The sequence below is a fragment of the Haliotis cracherodii genome, unplaced genomic scaffold (assembly GCF_022045235.1).
Source record: "Haliotis cracherodii isolate W230 unplaced genomic scaffold, xgHalCrac1.p SCAF_10, whole genome shotgun sequence".
Classification (NCBI taxonomy): domain Eukaryota; kingdom Metazoa; phylum Mollusca; class Gastropoda; order Lepetellida; family Haliotidae; genus Haliotis; species Haliotis cracherodii.
This window is the reverse complement of record NW_027266265.1, coordinates 20202965-20221428: the sequence shown is the minus strand read 5'-3', so window position 1 is coordinate 20221428 and position 18464 is coordinate 20202965.

The window sequence follows — 18464 nt, the reverse complement described above, 5'->3', positions numbered from 1 at the left end:
TGCATGCTTGGTCACATGAGTCTGCATGCTTGATCACATGGGTCTGCATGCTTGATCACATGGGCCTGCATGCTTGATCACATGGGCCTGCATGCTTGGTCACATGGGCCTGCATGCTTGGTCACATGGGTATGCATACTTGATCACATGGGTCTGCATGCTTGATCACATGGGCCTGCATGCTTGGTCACATGGGCCTGCATGCTTGGTCACATGAGTCTGCATGCTTGATCACATGGGTCTGCATGCTTGATCACATGGGTCTGCATGCCTGATCACATGGGCCTGCATGCTTGGTCACATGGGTCTGCATGCTTGGTCACATGGGCCTGCATGCTTGGTCACATGGGCCTGCATGCTTGATCACATGGGTCTGCATGCTTGGTCACATGGGCCTGCATGCTTGATCACATGGGCCTGCATGCTTGGTCACATGGGTCTGCATGCTTGGTCACATGGGCCTGTATGCTTGGTCACATGGGCCTGCATGCTTGATCACATGGGTCTGCATGCTTGATCACATGGGTCTGCATGCGTGGTCACATCGGTCTGCATGCTTGGTCACATGGGTGTGCATGCTTGGTCACATGGGTTGGCATGCTTGATCACATGGGTCTGCATGCTTGGTCACATGGGTCCGCATGCTTGATCATATGGGTCTGCATGCTTGATCATATGGGTCTGCATGCTTGATCATACGGATCTGCATGCTTGGTCACATGAATCTGCATGCTTGATCACATGGGTCTACATGCTTGATCACATGGGTCTGCATGCTTGATCATATGGGTCTGCATGCTTGGTCACATGAGTCTGCATACTTGATCATATGGGTCTGCATACTTGGTCACATGTGTCTGCATGCTTGATCACATGGGTCTGCATACTTGATCACATGGGTCTGCATGCTTGATCATATGGGTCTGCATGCTTGGTCACATGAGTCTGCATACTTGGTCACATGGGTCTGCATACTTGGTCACATGTGTCTGCATGCTTGATCACATGGGTCTGCATGCATGGACAGACTGCCTGCAGGAACCAGTCTCAGTTTTTATACACACATTTTAGTGTTCTCTTTTGATAAATGATTATGAGATTGATATCATTTTTAATCTTAACACATTATTTGATAAGAACATTTTATCCAACCCTTTGTTTTAAATAACATTTATTTGTTAAATCTTCTAAGTTAAGCTTTCATTATTTGATTTGGCTTAAGCATGTTGGTTGGTTGAGCAGTGAAGATAGTTTATTAGATGACCGACACAGTTGCTTCCCTGTGTGTGACTTGGTTGTTGTACCTCATCTATGTCTGCTGTTAGCTTGGTCAAGGACATCAAATGTACACCATATTTATTTTCACTATGCATAATATCAGATATCGATGGATCTTTAACTGAAGCAGCATCCTGACATGGTCCTACTACAAGTTATTATGTGTACAGAAGCTTCTATATATTTGTAGCCTGTTTATATAGGATGGAGTCATTGTTGTGCTTTACAAACAGATCGGTGCTGTGTAAGGGTTCCCATATTGTCCGCAAATATATATGCTAATAAGGGCAACAAAATAGAATTTCACACAATTTTGCAAATAATTCAGATGGTTGAATTTGACTTATTGTTTTTGTTTTTTAATGAAATGTTTTAGGCAAATGTGTATATATAACTGTTGGCTGATGAGCAGCACATCTTGCCAAGTTAAGTTCGAACAGACATGGAATGGCAAGTGTTAATCAGCAACTCTTACAGAATGGTCAGTTGCCAAATTGTCAGGGTATCCTGCTGATTGCTGATTGTTGTGACACATGTCTGTGGTGGTATACAACAGGTAACTAAGGCAACACACACAGAGCTCTTCTTCATCTGTAGGTACTTGGGGACAATTAGTTCATGGGAAGTAGGGTGTTTCGTGGTGAGATGTATCAATAATTCACTTTTGGCTCTGCAGACAATTCAAGACAATAATGTTTTTTAGATTTTGTAAATACAAGGCAGAATTTGTGTTGGGAGTATAGCGGGTGTATTTCTTTCTTCATTACCACAATATAACAGAACAATGTCAATTCCATCCTTGTGTTGTCGAGGCCTATATTTGTTGATACCTTAATGACTATCTATATGTTTTCAAGTACATATTTGCTCCGCTATGAGGGTTTTGTAATATTTGTGTTCATGATGTCAAATCTAAATGAGTTTTACAACTAAAAGTGTTATGGGTTAGACCCAGATAGGAAGTTCTTGGCACATTGTCTAAACTGTATTATCAGTGAGATAGCTGGCCATGCTATCTCTTTTGTTAGTTAAATACAAGATATCACACTATTTAATCACAATAACTTGATCCCTGAATGAGTAAGGCTGACATCTGACCACTGTTTCCCAGGTTTGGACTGCTATAGTCAGTAGCAAGTGGAGAAGCTGATAGTGCTTGTTACCACAGACGTTCATAATGTAGACATTGAATTTACTCAATTATTCTTGACGTCCAGTTTATGGTCAATCATATTTTGAGGGTTCCTTGCTCTGTTATTGTCGATGAAGGATCATTTCCTTGTTATATGGCTGAAACAATGGGACCGTAGGACATCTTCCTGTAAAATCTCAAATAAGGTATCCGAACAATCACTACACATTGGCACTTGGGTCCAGTTAAACTTTATCATGACTTAACTTAACGTGACTTTGTTACATAAAACTAACATTAAACATAGTGTGTTCCCTTTACAGTAGGTAATACCAGTATATCATTGTTAGTTTATTGCATGTTTAATACAATAGTATATCATGTCTGTTGTATTTGTATTGCTATGTCAGTTTTCAGTGTGGTGACATCATGACTTTGTAACCCATGTATCTCTAGTAACCAGAGGAACTAGCTGGTTTCAGCACCAACATTCTCGTGACATAGAGTTGTTTTGCTTCTCAGGAATCTGTACTTGACATCTCACTGACTGTGTTCATCTTCCATTGAAATCCTTTTACAGCTATTTTCATTAAAATATATTCTCATATGTTTGTCTTTTATCATTTTTCGGCCCACTTTGACAAGTGACTCTGAGCTAATGTCATGGGTTTTCATCTATCGGTCAATCTCTCCTTCAATCTATAACCTTCCCACAAAAATCTCTTACAAAAGTAAGTCGTATGAATAAAATATTTGCATACATTTTTTATATGTCCCTAGCTGTAAACAAGAAGTGATTTCCTTTTTAAAAACATAAAATATTACAGACAACATCCAAAGTCATCTCTCATCAACCCATATTTATCCCAGAGACAACCCCGTAGTGTCCTACACACCCACAGACTAACACATCTCTCATCTAACTGTATTTATCCCAGCGACAACCCTGTAGTGTCCTTCACACCCACGGACTAACACATCTCTCATCTAACTGTATTTATCCCAGAGACAACCCCGTAGTGTCCTACATGCCCACGGACTAACACTTCGCTTGTATGGAGGATGGAGCGGCAGTAGTACAGCATGTAAGGAGGGTGGAGGGTCAGTAATACTGCTTGTATGGTTGATGGAGGGTCAGTAATACTGCATGTATGGTTGGTTGAGGATGGAGGGTCAGTAATACTGCATGTATGGTTGGTGGAGGGTGGAGGGTCAGTAATACTGCATGTATGGTTGGTTGAGGATGGAGGGTCAGTAATACTGCATGTATGTTTGGTGGAGGATGGAGGGTCAGTAATACTGCATGTATGTTTGGTGGAGGATGGAGGGTCAGTAATACTGCATGTATGGTTCGTGGAGGGTCAGTAATACTGCATGTATGGTTGGTGGAGGGTCAGTAATACTGCATGTCTGGTTCGTGGAGGGTCAGTAATACTGCATGTATGGTTGGTGGAGGGAGGATGGTCAGTAATACTGCATGTATGGTTCGTGGAGGGTGGAGGGTCAGTAATACTGCATGTATGGTTCGTGGAGGGTGGAGGGTCAGTAATACTGCTTGTATGGTTGGTGGTGGGTGGAGGGTCATTAATACTGCATGTATGGTTCGTGGAGGGTGGAGGGTCAGTAATATTGCATGTATGGTTCGTGGAGGGTGGAGGGTCAGTAATACTGCATGTATGGTTGGTGGGGGGTGGAGGGTCAGTAATATTGCATGTATGGTTGGTGGAGGGTGGAGGGTCAGTAATACTGCATGTATGGTTCGTGGAGGGTGGAGGGTCAGTAATACTGCATGTATGGTTGGAGGATGGAGGGTCAGTAATACTGCATGTATGGTTGGTGGGGGGTGGAGGGTGGAGGGTCAGTAATATTGCATGTATGGTTGATGGAGGATTGAGGGTCAGTAATACTGCATGTATGGTTGGTGGGGGGTGGAGGGTCAGTAGTATGGAATGTATGGAGGGTGGATTGTAAATATATCACAGCATGTATGGAGGGGGGAGCGTCAGTAGTACAGTTTGCATGGAGGGTGGAGCGGCAGTAGTGCAGCATGTATTATGGGTGGAGCGTCAGTATAACATCATATATGGAGGGTGGAGCGTCAGTAGTACTGCATGTGTGATGGGTGGAGCGTCAGTAGTAAAGCATGTATTATGGGTGGAGCGTCAGTATAACATCACATATTGAGGGTGGAGCGTCAGTAGTACAGCATGTATGATGGGTGGAGTGTCAGTAGTATAGCATGTATGGAGAGTGGAGCGTCAGTAGTACAGCTTGTATGGAGAGCGGGGCGGCAGTAGTACAGCATGTATGGAGAGTGGAGCGGCACTAGTACAGCATGTATGGAGAGTGGAGCGGCAGTAGTTCAGCTTGTATGGAGAGTGGACAGGCAGTAGTACGGCATGTATGGAGAGTGGAGCGGCAGTAGTTCAGCTTGTATGGAGAGTGGAGCGGCAGTAGTACAGCATGTATGGAGAGTGGAGCGGCAGTAGTACAGCATGTATGGAGAGTGGAGCGGCAGTAGTTCAGCATGTATGGAGAGTGGAGCGGCAGTAGTACAGCATGTATGGAGAGTGGAGCGGCAGTAGTACAGCTTGTATGGAGGGTTGAGCGTCAGTAGTTCAGCTTGTATGGAGAGTGGAGCGGCAGTAGTACAGCATGTATGGAGAGTGGAGCGGCAGTAGTTCAGCTTGTATGGAGAGTGGAGCGTCAGTAGTACGGCATGTGAGATGCGTGGAGCGTCAGTAGTAAAGCATGTATTATGGGTGGAGCGTCAGTATAACATCATATATGGAGGGGGGAGCGTCAGTAGTACAGCATGTATGATGGGTGGAGTGTCAGTAGTACAACATGTATGATGGGTGGAGCGTCAGTATAACATCATATATGGAGGGGGGAGCGTCAGTAGTACAGCATGTGTGATTGGTGGAGCGTCAGTAGTAAAGCATGTATTATGGGTGGAGCGTCAGTATAACATCACATATGGAGGCTGGAGCGTCAGTAGTACAGCATGTGTGATGGGTGGAGCGTCAGTAGTAAAGCATGTATTATGGGTGGAGCGTCAGTATAACATCACATATGGAGGGTGGAGCGTCAGTAGTACAGCATGTATGATGGGTGGAGCGTCAGTAGTAAAGCATGTATGAATGGTGGAGTGTCAGTAGTACAGCATGTATTATGGGTGGAGCGTCAGTAGTACAGCATGTATGATGGGTGGAGCGTCAGTAGTACGGCATGTATGATGGTCGGAGCGTCAGTAGTACAGTATTTGTGATGGGTGGAGCATCAGTAGAACAGCATGTATTATGGGTGGAGCGTCAGGATAACAGCATGTGTGATGGGTGGAGCGTCAGTAGTACAGCATGTATGATGGGTGGAGCGTCAGTAGTACAGCATGTGTGATGGTTGGAGTGTCAGTAGAACAGCACGTGTGGTTGGTGGAGCGTCAGTAGTACAGCATGTATTATGGGTGGAGCGTCAGGATAACAGCATGTGTGATGGGTGGAGCGTCAGTAGTACAGCATGCATTATGGGTGGAGCGTCAGGATAACAGCATGTGTGATGGGTGGAGCGTCAGTAGAACAGCACATATGGAGGGTGGAGCGTCAGTAGTACAGCATGTATTATGGGTGGAGCGTCAGGATAACAGCAAGTGTGATGGGTGGAGCGTCAGTAGTACAGCATGTATGATGGGTGGAGCGTCAGTAGTACAGCATGTGTGATGGTTGGAGTGTCAGTAGAACAGCACGTATGGTTGGTGGAGCGTCAGTAGTACAGCATGCATTATGGGTGGAGCGTCAGGATAACAGCATGTGTGATGGGTGGAGCGTCAGTAGAACAGCACATATGGAGGGTGGAGCGTCAGTAGTAGAGCATGTATTATGGGTGGAGCGTCAGTAATACAGCTTGTATGAAGGGTAGAGCGTCAGTAGTACAGCAATTATTGTTTTAAGAGCGTCAGTAGTACAGCTTGTATGGAGGGTGGAGCGGCAGTAGTACGGCATGTTGAAGGGGGGAGCGGCAGTAGTACAGCTTGTATGGAGGGTGGAGCGTCAGTAGTTCAGCATGTATGGAGAGTGGAGCGGCAGTAGTTCAGCATGTATGGAGGGTGGAGCGGCAGTAGTACAGCTTGTATGGAGGGTGGAGCGGCAGTAGTTCAGCTTGTATGGAGAGTGGAGCGGCAGTAGTTCAGCATGTATGGAGGGTGGAGCGGCAGTAGTACAGCATGTATGGAGGGTGGAGCGGCAGTAGTTCAGCTTGTATGGAGAGTGGAGCGGCAGTAGTACAGCTTGTATGGAGGGTGGAGCGTCAGTAGTTCAGCTTGTATGGAGGGTGGAGCGGCAGTAGTTCAGCATGTATGGAGAGTGGAGCGGCAGTAGTACAGCTTGTATGGAGGGTGGAGCGGCAGTAGTTCAGCTTGTATGGAGAGTGGAGCGGCAGTAGTTCAGCATGTATGGAGGGTGGAGCGGCAGTAGTTCAGCATGTATGGAGAGTGGAGCGGCAGTAGTACAGCATGTATGGGGGGTGGAGCGTCAGTAGTACAGCATGTATGGAGGGTGGAGCGGCAGTAGTTCAGCTTGTATGGAGGGTGGAGCGGCAGTAGTTCAGCATGTATGGAGAGTGGAGCGTCAGTAGTTCAGCTTGTATGGAGAGTGGAGCGGCAGTAGTACAGCATGTATGGAGAGCGGAGCGGCAGTAGTACAGCATGTATGGAGAGTGGAGCGGCAGTAGGACAGCATGTATGGAGAGTGGAGCGGCAGTAGTACAGCATGTATGGAGAGTGGAGCGGCAGTAGTTCAGCATGTATGGAGAGCGGAGCGGCAGTAGTTCAGCATGTATGGAGAGTGGAGCGGCAGTAGTACAGCATGTATGGAGAGTGGAGCGGCAGTAGTACAGCATGTATGGAGGGTGGAGCGTCAGTAGTTCAGCTTGTATGGAGAGTGGAGCAGCAGTAGTTCAGCTTGTATGGAGAGTGGAGCGGCAGTAGTACAGCATGTATGGAGAGTGGACAGGCAGTAGTTCAGCATGTATGGAGAGCGGAGCGGCAGTAGTACAGCATGTATGGAGAGTGGAGCGGCAGTAGTACAGCTTGTATGGAGAGTGGAGGGGCAGTAATACAGCTTGTATGGAGAGTGGAGCGGCAGTAGTACAGCATGTATGGAGAGTGGAGCGGCAGTAGTACAGCTTGTATGGAGAGTGGAGCGGCAGTAGTACAGTTTGTATGGAGGGTGGAGCGTCAGTAGTTCAGCTTGTATGGAGAGTGGAGCGGCAGTAGTACAGCTTGTATGGAGAGTGGAGCGGCAGTAGTTCAGCTTGTATGGAGAGTGGAGCGGCAGTAGTACAGCATGTATGGAGAGTGGAGCGGCAGTAGTACAGCATGTATGGAGAGCGGGGCGGCAGTAGTACAGCTTGTATGGTGGATGGAGTATCAGTTTTAAATCTAATACAGAAATTTTGAGATCTGAAATAATACCATGCTTTAATTTTTTATATTGTAATGATGAGAAAGATTCCGTTCTACCGCTATTGTATTTTTCATCTTTGACTGGAACAGCTCTCAGCAGAGTTGATGGACTTTCTAGTTGAATATTATCCATTGTACTGATTTGATCAAGATGGATGCACAACTCTTTATAGGGAACTAAATTGGGCAATTTATCTCCATGCCCTGTTTTGGGGGGGTTTATTACTATTGCTATTCTTTCTTCTCATATTACAAATCCAAGTGTTTCTACTAAGCACTGGACAAGAACTACTTGCTTTTCTCCAGCGCTTAAAATCAGCATCCCATTCGACTCATTTTGTGTGAGACTAACTCCCAAAGGCTTAAAAATTTCATCATTGAGAGAGCATACGCTGTAATACCCATCAGGTATAGTGTGCTCGTCTCCATTTATCCATATCTTATTATTTTGTCTCGCAGTATTTATATTGGTCCACCGCGGGTAATACGTTACATCGCAGAGAGTGACTTCAAGTTGACCAGCTGAGTTATCGATAGTATGAAGCAGTTGAATAGACTGACCATTTGTTATTCCTGGGAGTGTAACATACATATTAAATATACAATTATATTATATCATAACTTGAATATGAAATCAACTTACATTACTAATCAGTCGATTTTAGTAAGTGCCTCTGGTGCTATTTTTTTGGTTAAATTCCCTGATATCTTTTAAAAGTACATGGTCACGGCAACTAGCGATTAAATGGTGCATGATTGGTTTCACAATCCAGTGCAATTTTGGCAGAACCAGTTAAACTTTGCCATATGGTGTGCCACAACAGGATGTGGTGTATCTCTTTATGCCCCAGGATTTGAACTAAATAAGTCTGTTTTATCATTTCACGTGTACTATCAGATTAGACGTATACTTAAAGAAATAAGTGCCCCATTACCGCAGGATCGAGCATGGAATGCATCAAATAATCCGTACAATAGGTGGGCATTCGAACGTATTTGTCAGGAATTCAATGTTTCTACGAGTAAAGCTTGGCGTCTGAGTGGAGTTAATAAAGGTCTAGGTATTCCGTACGCTGGTGCACACTCTGTTAAAGAAGTCAGCGATGATTTACTGAAAAGACGTCGGCTTCTTCCAAGCTTTGCTCTCTCAAGTAACGAGTGGAGAGACAATCCTCTTTAAGGGTGGTGTTGCTTTCACCATCCCAAAGGTTGAGCAACCACCTGGAAATGCTTGGTTTAGTTTGGTTTGGTTTGTTGTTTGACGCCGCACTCAGCAATATTCCAGCTATATGACAGCGGTCTGTATATAATAGAGTCTGGACCAGACAATCCAGTGATTGATATCATGAGCATCAATCCACGCAATTGGGATCAATGACATGCATCAACCAAGTCAGCGAGTCTGACCACCCGATCCCGTGAGTCCCCTTTTACGACAAGCATACTCGCCTTTTACGGCAAGCATGGGTTGCTGAAGACCTATTTTACCCCGGAGAGGATGCTATTAATTCGCCAGTTCTATAAAATGTTATTAAGATGTATTACAGTACGCTCAATCCAAAGTAGACTACGTTTATGTGCCGGGACTATACATGTCTCCGAGTAATATGGAACTTAAGATCGGTCAAGTGATCGGTTAAAATAATAAAATTGTGATTGCTTCTGATCAGCAAAAACCAGGTATAAATTCAGATATTAACACCGAATGAATAACGCAAACAAACACAGGCGAAACGGGTATAGTCAAGCCACAGACACCACATGTTTCACAACCATCTACTGACGCACAACCACAAGTGCCACCACATATTGCAGCTAACAATCAACAACATATCGATGAAAACACAGCGCCTATAGTAGGTGGAGTCGCGCCTGGTTTACTCATGATTTGGTTAAATAGTTCTTAGCGGATACATACAACAGCCCTGCAAATGCTATGACCAGTGCCCACAAGTTTTGACTGAGCCAAGCTAATAAATTCAAGAGCCAGGAAACAATACTCCCTATTATACGGGGAAGTGCAGACACAGCTTTCCCAGCGAGCTTTCCCAGTGCTTCTCCTAATGCTTTTAAATGCTTTTTTATCCACTCTTATACACCACCCCTATCACTAGGTGGTGTGCCACCTCCTGTACTGCCTGTACCACCGGTTAACGCGAGAGTCAAAGTCGATATAATAAATCCAAATGCGGTTGAAATACTGGCAATTGTTATTCCCTGTTCTATGAACAATGTTTTAATTTTATCGGCCAGTGTAGTGTCATCGTTGAGGACTTGATCGATAGTTTCTCGAATTCGACTGATTTGTGAACGAAGTGTCTTTCTATTACTTGAAGCAGATTCGAGGCAGGCCGATCTTTCGTCTTCTAAGTTACGCAATCTTTCTGCAACGCGGTGTCTACTGAATTCATCGCCCGCCTGTTCAAGTTTTGTTTTCTCATAAGCTATATGCTTGTCGAGTTCGGATAGCTTGGCTATATTATAGATGAGTTCTTGTCAAGACCTCGTAATTCCCTGATACTGAACTACGAGGCCAGTTTCGAGCTTTCTTCTATATTATCTTTATCTATGTTACCGAGTTCAGCACGCACAGTCCGAAGAACCTTAGTAGTCTTCGCAGAAAGTTTTTGTCGTGAGTAGTCTACAAAACCTTATTCATTACGAACAGTGTTGATGCCATGTTTAGCAGCTATTGTAGACAAGGCTAGGGGATTACGAGTACGAGAATTGATAAGATCAATATCCGTAGAGCCACTCAGTCGCAATATTCGTTTACCATCTATCATAAACTTTGAATTGTCACGACCAATTGGGCTTTCTTTTAAGGCATTGTAATAATCATTAACGGTTGATTGCAAAAGTTCATCGTTAAGATTCATGCCACCAAAGCTGGTTTCATCGGTACCCTCTTCGATTGTACTAGGGTTATCAAAGTCATCTGGATTAAAATCATCCATTTCTATATTAAACATAAGGTTACATAATTCCAATATAAAAATGCCTTCGCAATACGGAAGCAATTTAAACCCACAACGTAGACTTCAGGATCCATTAGGGGTCAAAGCAATTCGTCAGTCTGTAACTATAACTAATAACCCGAGTACCATTGATCAGAATCAAACGCTTCTGGTTCGCTTTCCTAATCTCGGCGCACACGATGTGTTAGTTCCGGGAACTGCACAACTATCATTTACAATTAGTTTGAATTCTACCGACGCTAGAAAAGAGCTCGTTCAGAGCATAGGTCATGCTTTTGTTAAGACAATCGCGATTAAAATTAGCAGTAATGAAGTTTTGAGTATTGACGACAGCGATGTCTATTTCTGTTACATGGATCTCTGGAGAACGGCTAAAGAACGGAAAACCTTACAGTACCAAGGTATTTGTAATCAGAACACATTGAAACTGCGTGTAGGTATTGATAGTGGTGATAATACCGTCGTAGGCCGTTGCTGATGCATTAGGTAACCGATTCTATATTCTGCTAGACTTAGAATTACTAGATAGTCACATGCCCTTTTATCAAGCATCCCTAGGTGATAGGTTAGAATACAAACTCACTTTTAATGACTACAGCAGAGTAATCAAAGCTACTGAAGGTAGCTATTCCATTTAAAATATCTCAATGGAGTATGATATGATAACAGATCCTGAATTAGCCAGACAAATTCGTAACCTGTATACCGGAAGTTTAGCCATTTTGTAAGATCGCGTGCTTTGACATCTAAAGATCACCAGGAACAAAAGAGATACGACGTGGAATAGCAATCTAAACGTTCCCGCTAGATCGTTGAAGGGTATTTAAATGTTGTTTGAGGACCCCTCTGAAGCATTTGCAAGAGATACCAAGGCGTTCTACAATCCCAAGATTAGAAAAGTAGATTTGACTATCGAGGACGTGCCTAATCAACTATATAGTCAAGGCATGCGAGCATTTCAACAGTGGGATGAGATTAAAAAACTCCCTTCTATAAAACAAAGCCAAGAAGTTAACGCGGTCGTGAAAGATCTGTCTCTCGGGGGTGTATCGATGGCTGAATTCCTTACCACGAAGTATGCGCTGTGGCTCGACATGCGAACAACGGACGATGACCGACTACATGGCAATGGGCGGAGAATAGAAATACAACTCTGTCTTGAAAGATCTCAGAGAGCAGACCAAATGGGTAGCACTGTTTCAGTGCAAAGACCGAGATTCATTTGAGTAATGTCTACGCGAAAATGATGTTATTTATACCAAGCCCAAACAAGATAAAGTCAGAAAACTGTTAGCTTCAACGAAGCATTGTAAACTTGTATTAAAAACCGATCAACCAGTTGCTTATGCAATTGCTTAGCAAAAATATAGCAAAATTATAAAAAATATATAGCAAATATAGCAACTGCTAAGCAAAATTATAACAAAAATATAGCAAATATAGCAACTGCTGAGCAAAAAATATAGCAAAAATAGCAAAATTATAGCAAAAATATAGCAAAATATGGCAAATGTAGCAACTGCTGAGCAAAATTATAGCAAAAATAACAATTGCTAAGCAAAATTATACCAAAAATGGTAACTGCTAAGCAAAATTATAGCAACTGCTAAGCAAAAATATAGCAAATATATCAAAAGGATAGCAGCTTTAATAACGGCTAGGTATTGTCAATTAAAACATACGTGCCCACTTACTAATAGTGGAGACTCAAGTGACACCACAACAGATCACAACAGTGCAATCAGGGTTATTGCCTCGTTCACTTGTTGTGATTGTGTTTCCACAATCTGTTGTGGTGTCACTTAAGTCTCCATTATTAGTAAGTGGGCACTTATGTTTAAATTGACAATACCTAGCCGTTATTAAAGCTGTGGTCACCGGAGCTAAGAACATTCCGTATCTATGATAAAACTCACAGCTTACTGCACTTGTAGCGTGTTCGATGAATGGGTCTTTCTTGAGAGATTCGCATAAATACGGGCGATGTTCTGCCGGGATAGGAAGAAACGCACTAGCTACGACCGTGTATAGTTGTAACATAGCCGAACCTATTGTTTTAGTCATGGTAGCTCCCAGTCTAGACTCGTAACGCGTGTACAGTTTTTTAATTTCTTCGTCGGTCATGTTATCAATTTTTTCGATAGTATAATTTTCCCACAAATATTGGGAATATTTTCCACCGGCTACCAAAGCCGCGAGTCTTTCTCTATGTTTATCTAAAGATTTATCTGTATGTTCTTCTGCATGTTGATCTGGTTCTTTGAGCATTTGTTCGATGAGTTCGTCGCATTCAATAATGTAATACCTAAGGAGATATTTAAGTCTAACATAATAAAATATGGCATATCCAAAACAGCCCGTAATAATACACTGTTGCGAAAGAATTAGGATTTCAAGCCACATTATTACATAATAACCGCTAAGGTTCAATTTATTGTATTTTTGCTATTTTTGCTATCTTTTTGCTATATTTGCTATATTTTTGCTTAATTTGCTAAAATTTGCTATATTTTTGCTTAGCAGTTGCTATACTTTTGCTCAGCAGTTGCTACATTTGCCATATTTTTGCTATATTTTTACTATTTTAGCTATAATTTTGCTATTTTTGCTATATTTTTTGCTTAGCAATTGCTATATTTGCTATGTTTTTGCTATGGTTTTGCTATTTTTGCTATATTTTTGCTAAGCAATTGCATAAGCAGCTTAATACAAGTTTACAATGCTCCGTTGAAGCTAACAGTTTTCTGACTTTATCTCGTTCGAACTTGGTATAAATAATATCATTTTCGCGTAGACATTCCTCAAATGAATCTCTGTCTTTGCAATGAAACAGGGCTACCCATTTGGTCTGCTCTCTGAGACCTTTCAGGACAGAGTTGTATTTTTGAGTAAGTACACAAACACTATGCTGACTATGTCGTCTGGAGAATGCTAAATATGGAAGCATATCTTTCTTTTTGGTAAGTTCTTTGCTCACACTGCAGTTGTCTATTATGAAAAGGGTTGATTCTCCTTTGTTTTGTTTTTGTGACATACTTGTAAACAGTCTTGTAAACGATCGCCCAGATCAACTTTGTACACCTCGGGATCATTCATTACCCAATCTCTCGATAGGTATGTTTTATTGACGCTTATAGTCGGACACAAAATAATAATATATAAATATCTAGAATAAAAGCTGTTTTTCCACAACCCGTTTGCCGCAGATGATAGCGCAGTGCAGTTCTTTAGGTAAAAGATTATTAATAGATCGCTTCCACTAATCGTCCATTCTGTATATTAATTTGCGCGTCTATAATCACGTACAAATATATGTCTAATTTACCAGCCGCTTCCTGGTGCTTCGTTATCTGTTTAGTAACACCCTCGCTAGCATTTTCTATTCTGCGCCCACTGCCGTGTAGTTGGTCATCGTCCACTGTTCGCATGTCGAGCCACAGCGCATACTTCGTGGTAAGGAATTCAGCCATAGATACATCCTCGAGAGACAGATCTTTCACGAACGCGTTAATTTCAGGGCTTCGTTTTATAGAAGGGAGTTTTTTAATCTCATCCCACTGTTGATTTGCTCGCATGCCTTGACTATATAGTTGATTAGGCACGCCCTCGATAGTCAATTCTACTTTTCTAATCTTGGGATTGTAGAATGCCTCGGTATCTCTTGCAAATGCTTCAGAGGGGTCCTCAAACAACATTAAAATACCCTTCAACGATCTAGTGGGAACGTTTAGGTTGCTATTCCATGTCGTATCTTTTTTGTTCCTGGTGATCTTTCGGTGTTGAAGCACGCAATCGTACAAAATGGCTAAACTTCCGGTATACTGGTTACGAATTTGTCTGGCTAATTCAGGATCTGTTATCATATCATACTCCATTGAGATATTTTCAATAGAATAACTACTAGGATCTTCAGTAGCTTTGATTACTCTGCTGTAGTCATTAAAAGTGAGTTCGTATTCTAACCTATTGCCTAGGGATGCTTGATAGAAGGGCATGTGACTATCTAGTAATTCAAAGTCGAGCGGAATATAGAATCGGTTACCTAATGCATCAGCAACCGCCTTATCTTCTACGACAGTATTATCACCACTATCAGCACCTACACGCAGTCTCAATGTGTTCTGATTACAAATACCTTGGTATTGTAAGTTTTCCCATTATTTAGCCGTTCTCCAGAGATCCATGTAACAGAAATAAAAATCGCTGTCGTCAATACTCAAAACTTCATTACCGCTTATTTTTATCGCTATTTTCTTAACAATAGCATGACCTATGCTCTGAATGAGCTCTCTGCTAGCGTCGGCAGAATTCAAACTAATTGTAAATGATAGTTGTGCAGTTCCCGGAACTAACACATCGTGTGCGCCGAGATTAGGAAAGCGAACCAGAAGCGTTTGATTCTGATCAATGGTACTCGGGTTATTAGTTATAGTTACAGACTGGCGAATTGCTTTGACCCCTAATGGATCCCGAAGTCTACATTGTGGGTTTAACTTGTGTCTGTATTTTGTGAAGACATTGTTATATTGGAATTATGAAACCTTATGTTTAATATAAAAAATGGATGATTTTAATCTAGATAACATAACTGATACTAGTACAATCGAAGAGGGTACCGATGAAACCAGCTTTATGAATCTTAATGATGAACTTTTGAAACCAGCCGTTATTGATTATTACGATGCCTTAAAAGAAACACCTATAGGTCGTGACAATTCAAAGTTTGCGAAAGATAGTAAAGGAATATTGCGAGAGAGTGGCTCTCCGGATATTGATCTTATGAATTCTCGTACTCGTAAGCGCCTAGCCTTGTCAACGATAGCCAGTAACACGGCATCTTTGTTCGTAATGAATTAGGTTTCGTAGACTACTCATGAGAAAAAACTTTCTGTGAAGACATGTAACATCCTCAGAGTTCAGTATTAGGGTATTGCGAGGTCTTGATAAGGGAATGCAAACAATGTGGGGAGAACTCATCAAGAATATAGCCAAGTTATCCGAACTTGACAAGCATATAGCTTATGAGAAAACAAAACTTGAACAGGCGGGCGATGAATTCAGTAGACGCCGCGTTGCAGAAGGATTGCGTAACTTAGAAGACGAAAGATCGGCCCGTCTCGAATCTGCTTCGAGTAATAGAAAGGCACTTTGTTCACAAATCAGTCGAATTCGAGAAACTATTGATCAAGTCCTCAATGATGATACTACACTGGCCGATAAAATTAAAACATTGTTCAGAGAACAGAAGATAACCATTCCGAGTATTTGAACAGCATTGGGATTTATTATATCGACTTTGACTCTCGCATTAACTGGTGGTACAGGCGGTACAGGAGGTGGCACACCACTTTCTGATAGGGGTGGAATAAAGGAGTGGATAAAAAATCATTTAAAAGCATTTGGAGAAGCACTGGGAAAGCTCGCTTGGAAAGCCGCATCTGCACTTTCCCAGTATAATAGGGAGTATTGTTTCCTGGCTCTTGAATTTATTAGCTAAGACCACCACTTGGCTCAGTCAAAACTTGTGGGCACTGATCATAGCAATTGCAGGGCTATTGTACGTATCTGCTAAAGACTATTTAACCAAATCAGTTCATTAAGAATTATTTAACCAAATCATGAGTAAACCAGGCGCGACTCCACCTACTATAAGTGCTGGTTTTTTTATCGATATGTTGTTGATTTTTAGCTGCAGTATGTGGTGATACTTGTGGTTGTTGCGGTTGTGAAACGTGTGGTGTCTGTGGCTTGACTATACCCGTTTCGCCTGTGTTTGTTTGCGTTATTAATTCGGTGTTAATATCTGAATTTATACCTGTTTTTTGCTGATCAGAAGCAATAACAATTCTATTATTATAACCAATCACTTGACCGATCTTAAGTTCCATATTACTCGGAGACATGTATAGTCCCGGCACATAAACGTAGTCTACTTTGGATTGAGCGTACTGTAATAGATCTTGATAACGTTTTATAGAAGATGGTATGTCAACTGGTGAATTAATAGCACCCTCCACGTTTGCTACAAATTGTTTTTGCGAATCGAGCGCCGTCCCAGAACCAATTATTCCCGTTCGTGTTTGGGATTTCCCATACATAAGTTCTTATTGATTCATTAACTCTTACAACTCCTGGGTTAGTAAAATTATTTTCTGTTTTGTCATATAGAAATTCATTCCAAGCGTCTGTTGTATCGTTTGGATGCACAAACTTTGTAACAATATAAGGCAAGCCACTCTTAATATAACTCATAATATCTTCCCTCCAATCATTATAAAAAAAGTTACCAGTTGTGATACCAATTATGAGTTTTTATGACAATATTATGTACTCTTACATAAAGTTTGCTTCTGTGCAACCACCTAACTGGATCTACTGGTTTTTTTACCATCTTTAGCTAAAATATCACTTTCTTCTTTAACAGTTTTTTGTCCAGGGAATGGAACACCTAGACCATGGCTAGCTCCTTTAATACGCCAATCTGTTCCCGTAGAAACATTAAATTCATTACATATACGTTCGAAGGCCCTCTTATCGTATGGATTATTTGTGGAATTCCATGCTCGATCCTGCGGTAATGGAGCACTAATTTCTTTAAGTATACGTCTAATCTGATAGTACACGTCAAATGATAAAACAGACTTATTTAGTTCAAATCCTGGGGCATAAAGAGATACACCACATCCTGTTGTGGCACACCATATGGCAAAGTTTAACTGGTTCTGCCAAAATTGCACTGGATTGTGAAACCAATCGTGCACCATTTTATCGCTAGTTGCCGTGACCCTGTATTTTTCCAAGATATCAGGGAAGTTAACAAAGACATTAGCACCAGAGGCACTTACTAAACTCAACTAATTAGTAATGTAAGTTGATTTCATATTTAAGTTATGATATAGTATCTTTGTATATTTAATATGTATGTTACACTCCCAGGAATAACAAATGGTCAGTCTATTCAACTGCTTCATACTATCGATAACTCGGCTGGTCAACTTGAAGTTGCCCTATGCGATGTAACGTATTACCCGCGGTGGACCAATATAAGTACTGCGAGATATAATAATCAGGTACTATCAGGTGATTTAGATGATAACATTTACATTATACCTGATGGGTATTACAGTGTATGCTCACTCGATGATGAAATTTTTAAGCCTTTGGGAGTTAGTCTCACACAAAATGAATCGAATGGGATGCTGATTTTAAACTCTGGAGAAAAGAGTTTAATTCTTGCCTCAAACATAGCAGATACACTTGGACTTGATGGCAGAATGGGAGTAATACCACCCAATTATACAGTGCATGGAGTTAAATTACCCGATTTAGTTCCCTATAAAGAGTTGTGCATCCATCTTGAGCAGATCAGTACAAGGGATAATATTCAACTCGAAAGTCCTTCAACTCTACTGAGAGCTATTCCAGTCAAAGATGAAAAATACAATAGCGGTAGAACGGAATCTTTCTCATCATTACAATATAAAAAATGAAAGAGTGGTATTATTTCAGACCTCAAAATTTCTGTATTAGATGTAAAACATCAACCTGTACATATATGATACTTGAGTGTAACACTCCATATTATAAATAATGGTTGATTCATCTGAGCCCTGGA